General features: G+C 42.0%; 1 protein-coding gene and 1 pseudogene across 1 annotated transcript in view; both read left to right on the plus strand.

Moving 5' to 3' along the window:
* The window catches only part of PTPN9 (protein tyrosine phosphatase, non-receptor type 9), a 76442-nt gene that overhangs the window by 23843 nt on the left and 46126 nt on the right, over window positions 1-6473 (plus strand). The gene's annotated exons all lie outside the window — the stretch shown is intronic.
* Window positions 3650-4227, plus strand: LOC105505204 (annotated as a pseudogene).

The following is a 6473-nucleotide window of genomic DNA, read 5'->3' on the forward strand; positions in this document are numbered from 1 at the left end:
CTGGTCTCAAGGTCCTGAGCTCAAGCAATCCAGCTGCGCTCAAGCAAGCACCCGTCTCGGCCTCCCAAAGTGCTGGGATTACAGGCTTGAGCCACCGCGCCCGGCCATGAACATTCTTAAACATGTTTTCTGGTGCATATGTGTAAGAGGGTCTCTAGGGGAATGTTTCTCAACCTTTTTTCATTGTTGCCTCACTAAGGAACCTTTTTCAGTATTTTTTTCCCCTAATAATTCCTCTTCTAATGAAATTTAAATACTGCATATCTCTATGTACTCTTTAAAATTTATTTATATTTTATTTATTTATTTTTTTGCTCTTGTCGCCCAGGCTGGAGTGTGGTAGTGCGATGTCGGCTCACTGCCAACCTCCACCTCCTGGTTCAAGTGATTCTTCTGCCTCAGCCTCCTGAGTAGCTGGGATTACAAGCGCCCGCCACCACGCCTGGCCAATTTTTTTTCTTTTTTGTATTTTTAGTAGAGACGGGGGTGTGGGGTTTCTCCACATTGGCCAGGCTGGTCTCAAACTCCTGACCACCGCCTCGGCCTCCCAAAGTGCTGGGATTATAGGCGTGAGCCACCACGCCTCAGCCTAAATTTATGTATGTTTCATATACACCTTATACACATAAATGTGCTTCAGCCTCCCAAAGTGCTGGGATTACAGGAGTGAGTCAGGGCACCTGGCCCATTCCACTTTTATGACTCAGAATGTTCCTATGCATTTTTTTTTTTAGAGACGATGTCTTACTCTGTTGCCAGACTCACTCTGTCGTGCGATCGCAATGGCGCGATCTCCGCTCACTGTAACCTCCGCTTCCCAGGTTTGAGCGATTCTCCTGCCTCAGTCTCCCACGTAGCTGGGACTACAGGCACACGCCACCATGCCCAGCTAATCTGTGTGTTTTTAGTAGAGACAGAGTTTCACCATGTTGGCCAAGATGGCCTTGATCTCTTGACCTCATGATCCACCCACCTTGGCCTCCCAAAGTGCTGGGATTATAGGCGTGAGCCACCACGCCCAGCCTAAATTTATGTATGTTTCATGTACACCTTATACACGTAAGTGTGCCTCAGCCTCCCAAAGTGCTGGGATTACAGGAGTGAGTCATGGCACCCAGCCTATTCCACTTTTATGACTCAGAATGTTCTTATGCATTTTTTTTTTTTTGGAGATGAAGTCTCACTCTGTTGCCAGACTGGAGTGCAGTGGCGCGATCTCCACTCACTGCAACCTCCGCTTCCCAGGTTTGAGTGATTCTCCTTATTTTTTAATAGAGGCAGAGTCTCACTATGTTGCCCAGGGTGGTCTTGAATTCCTGGGCTCAAGCAGTACCACCTCCTTGGCCTCCCAAAGTGCTGGGATTATAGGTATTGGCCTCTGTGCCTGGCCTCTTTATGTACTCTGTATACGTAAAAAGAGTAAGATTTCTTTTTTTTTTTTTTTCCCTGAGATGGAGTCTCGCACTGTCGCCCAGGCTGGAGTGCAGTCGCATGATCTCGGCTCACTGCAAGCCCCGCCTCCCAGGTTCACGCCATTCTCCTGCCTCAGCCTCTCGAGTAGCGGGGACTACAGGTGCACACCTCCACGCCCGGCTAATTTTTTTGTATTTTTAGTAGAGACAGGGTTTCACCGTGTTAGCCAGGATGGTCTCAATTTCCTGACCTCATGATCTGCCCGCCTGGGCTTCCCAAAGTGCTGGGATTACAGGCATGAGCCACCCCACCCGACCCAATTTCTTTTTTTTTTTCTGGCTCACCTCACCCTGTTCTCCTACTAATTTTACCCCTTTGGTTAGGTGATATATCCTCCATTGAGAATGCATGCTCTAGGGTATACACCTAGGAGTGGATTGTTGGGTCCTAAAGTCTGTGAAGATTTAACTTTATAAGACAATGTCAAACTGTGTTTCAAAGTGGTCGTACCCCCTTGCCATGTGTAATGATTTCCGTTGGTCTACATCCTCTTCAGCACTTACTAATGTCAGACTTCTTAATTTTTTTCTCAATCAAATGGATATGAAATGGTATCTTGTGGTATAGCTTGCATTTCTTTTATTAGTGAAATTAACTATCTCTTCATATATTTGTTAGCTGTATATTTTTTCTTGTTCTATTAACTATCTCTTCATATATTTGTTAGCTGTATATTTTTTCTTCTTCTGTGAAATGTCTATTTATGATTTCTCCATTTAGGAATTAATAGTTTTTAATATATTATTGATTCTAATCCATAATGATACATATATACACACATACATATAATGTGTACACACAGTAAACTGTCTCTTAATTTATAGATTTTTTTTCACTTTTTATGAAGTTCTTTGACTAACAGAGTTTTTTTTTTTTTTTTGAGACCCAAGTCTTGCTCTGTTGCCAAAGCTGAGTGCAGTGGCACGATCTTGGCTCACTGCAACCTCTACCTCCTGGGTTCAAGCAGTTCTCATGCCTCAACCTCCTGAGTAGCTAGAATTACAGGCATGCGCCACCACACTCAACTAATTTTTGTATCTTTTGTAGAGATGGAGTTTCACCATGGTGCCTAGGCTGGTCTCAAGGTCCTGAGCTCAAGCAATCCAGCCATCTTGGCCTCCCAAAGTGCTGGGATTACAGGCGTGAACCACTGTGCCTGACCCACAGAACTTAGTTTCATGCAGTTTTTCAATATTCCAGCCCTTTTCATGGATAGGGTTACCATGCAACACTGGCGGTCTAACTAGGAAGAAATCGTTCCCAAGAAATCCAAAAGAAAAAAAAAAAAAAGAGGAATTGTAGCTAGTATCTTCTAGCCTGCTCTTTTTGCCACTTTTTTTTCTTTTATTTACTTATTTATTTTTTTGGAGACAGAGTTTCGCTCCTTTTCCCATAATGGAGTTCAGTGGTGCTATCGCGGCTCACTGCAACCTCCTCCTCCCAGTTCAAGCGATTCTCTTGCCTCAGCCTCCCAAGTAGTTGGGATTACAGGTACCTGTCACCACACCCAGCTAATTTTTGTATTTTTAGTGGAGACGGGATTTTGCCATGTTGGCCAGGCTAGACTCAATCTCCTTACCTCAAGTGATCCACCAGCCTTGACCTCCCAAAGTGGTAGGATTACAGACGTGAGCCACCGTGCCCAGCCCTTTTTGCCACTTTCAAAAGACTGATTCTTTTTTGTTGTTTGTTTGTTCTGAGACGGGGTGTCTCTCTGTCCCCCAGCCTGGAGTGCAATGGCGTGATCTCGGCTCACTGCAACCTCCACCTCCTGGGTTCAAGTGATTCTCCTGCTTCAGCATCCTAAGTAGTTGGCATTACAGGTGCCTACCACCACACTCAGCTAATTTTTAGTAGTGATGGGGTTTCACCATGTTGGCCAGGTTGGTCTCGAACTCCTGACCTCAAGTGATCCGCCCACCTTGGCCTCTGAAAGTGCTGGGATTACAGGTGTGAGCCACCATGCCCAGCCTCAAAAGACTGATTCTCAATCTGACAGGTCACTCTGTTCTCTTCAGTTATCCTTTAGTGCTACTGATTTGGGGAATCCCCAGCACTCCTCTACGGCGAATACACAGCATCTAGAACAAACTTCTCCAAAGGCCTCTTCACTGAAGTGTGATAAACTACTTTCATCTTTTCCTTCAAAGATGCAACAATTTATTTCAGGGCCTAAATGTCCAAGGTCCTTTTAACCACCAAATCAAAAACCATTCTAGGGAAACACCTGTTATTTCCACGAAATGATAAATAGAAAATAGAAGCTATTACATCTGTTTTTTCAGAGCAAAGAACTACAGACCTGGGCCTAGTCCATTTATGTGACTGTCTGGGAGTACCTGCTGCAGTCACGAGGGATGGGTGGCAGCTTGGTCAGCGGAGAATAGCCTGCAGCATTCTCCTGTGGTTATAAAGGATTTACCCCTCAATCCCAAACCTTTCCTCAAGGGATTAACAGAAAAGCCAGTGATGGTGAAACTTAAGTGGGGAATGGATTACAAAGGCTAACTGGTATCTGTAGATTAACCAGATCTATAGATGTATCTATATGAACATGTAGCTTGCAAGTACAGAAGAATACATAGTTGGGGTATTGTCTGGACATCTGGATGAAGTTTTACTAAACTATAATAATGTCCTTTGTCTCAGAGGTGTGGAAGAGGAAGAGGATGGGAAAATGAGAGAATAGCATCTTTTCTGGGGAATTTTTAAAATATATATTTCTAGACAATAAAAATTTGTTTGTTTTTCAAATAAATGACTCTATAGCACCCTCATATACTGTCAGTTCAGTAAGTTGTTAACACCTTTTGGAAGGCATCTGGCATTATAAATCCTTAAAAATGCACATACCCTTTGATCAGTTCTATTTCTGAAATTATATGCTAAGGAAACAATCAGGAAAACAAAGATTTATAAAAAGAATATTTACTGCATATTTATTTTAGATAATTAAAAATAATACCTTAAGCTGACTCCAGTGACTTAAATCTATAATCTCAGCCCTTTGGGAGTTTGAGGTGGGAGAATTGCCTAAGGCAAGGGGTTCAAGACCAGTCTAGGCCACATAGCAAGACCCCGACTGTACAAAATTTAGCTGCATGTGGTGGTATGTGCCTATCGTCCCAGCTACCCAGGAGGCTGAGGCAGGAGGATCACTTGAGCCCAGGATATGGGGCTTCAGTGAGCTATGATCATATGATTGCATTCCAGCCCAGTTGATAAAACCCTGTCTTTAAAAAAAAAAAAAAAAAAAAAGAATATTCATAATCTTTAGCCAAATAATCCCAGTCTTAGAAACAGCTTCTTAAAATAATTTAAAAGGAGGCTGGGTACAGTGACTTATGCCTGTAATCCCAGCACTTTGAAAGGCCGAGATGGGCAGATCACTTGAGGCCAGGAGTTCAAGACCAGCCTGACCAACATGGTGAAAGATCATCTCTGCTAAAAATACAAAAAAGTTAGCCAGGTGTGATGGTGCACACCTGTAATCCCAGCTACTCAGGAAGCTGAGGCAGGAGAATTGGTTGAACCCTTGAGCAGATACCGTGTCACTGCACTCCAGCTTGGGTGACCATGTGAGACTAAAAAAAAAAAAAAAAAAAGAATTGAGTTTCAAAAAAGAATTAAAAGGAAAAGATAAAATGAGCATATCAGGATTATTTAGGCCTGAAAACAAACTGAATAATCAGAGTGATGGTTACATGGTTAATTAAATTACCTGTGTCATATTTATTCCCCAGGATATTGTGACTTTGTTAAAATTGACAAATAGAAAGTCTAAGTTGGGGAAAGGCGGGACTTTTTAATATGTAAAGGTGGAAAAAAAAACAGCTACCCATATAGAAAAAAATGTCAGATTCCTACATCTCATACTATGTTCAAAAATCAACTTCAGATAGATTAAAGTCTTAAATAGCAAAAACAGGCCAGGCGTGGAGCCTCACACCTGGAATCCCAACACTGGGAGGCCAAGGCAGGCAGATTGCTTGAGCCCAGTAGTTTGAAGCCAGCCTGGGCAACACGATGAAACCACTTGTATTTTTATTCTACAAAAATACAAAAATTAGGCATGGTGGCACATTCTACTTGAGAGGCTGAGGTAGGAGGATCACTTTCAACCTGGGAGGTCAAGGCTATGGTGAGCCATGATGGTGCCACCGTACTCCAGCCTGGGCAACAGAGTGAGACCTCATCTCAAAAAAAAAAAAAAAGGACAAAAACAAAAGTTTAAATTTTTAAAAGAAAATAGCTCCTCAAGTGGACAAGTGGAAACAACCAATGTGTACAAGTGGAAACAACCGAAATGTCCATCAACGGATTAATAGATAGGAAAAATGTGGTATATTTATGAGGAAATATTATTCAGCCTTAGAAAGCAATGTAATTCTGAGACATGCTACAATATGGATTAACCTTGAAAACATTATGCTAAGTAGGATAAACAAGACAAAAAAGGACAACTATAGTAGGATTCCAATAATATGAGGACCAAAAATATGCAAATTCATAGAGACAGGAAGTAGAACCAAGGTTACTAGGGACTAGGGGGAGAAGGGAATAGGGATATGTTGTTTAATGGGTACAGGGTTTTTGTTTGTGATGATGAAATAGTTCTGAAAATGAATAGTGGTGATGGCTGCATTGTGAACATGCTTAATGCCAATAATTGTACACTTAAAATGTTTTAAAAGGTCAATTTTGTTGTGTATATTTTACAATAAAAAACCAACTTAGAAAAATTAATACACATGGTGGAATCAGTGGTAGAGCAGTAAAAAAAAAAAAAAAAAAATAGTACTTTTTCTGACATTAAAATAGAAAAGGATTTAAGACACAAAATACACTAACCAGAGAAGACAACATTTAACCATATTAAAATTAAGAACTTGGCCGGGCATGGTGGCTCAAGCCTGTAATCCCAGCACTTTGGGAGGCCGAGATGGGCAGATCACGAGGTCAGGAGATCGAGACCATCCTGGCTAACATGGTGAAACCCT

Source organism: Colobus angolensis, unplaced genomic scaffold (assembly GCF_000951035.1).
Source record: "Colobus angolensis palliatus isolate OR3802 unplaced genomic scaffold, Cang.pa_1.0 Scaffold99, whole genome shotgun sequence".
NCBI lineage: Eukaryota > Metazoa > Chordata > Mammalia > Primates > Cercopithecidae > Colobus > Colobus angolensis.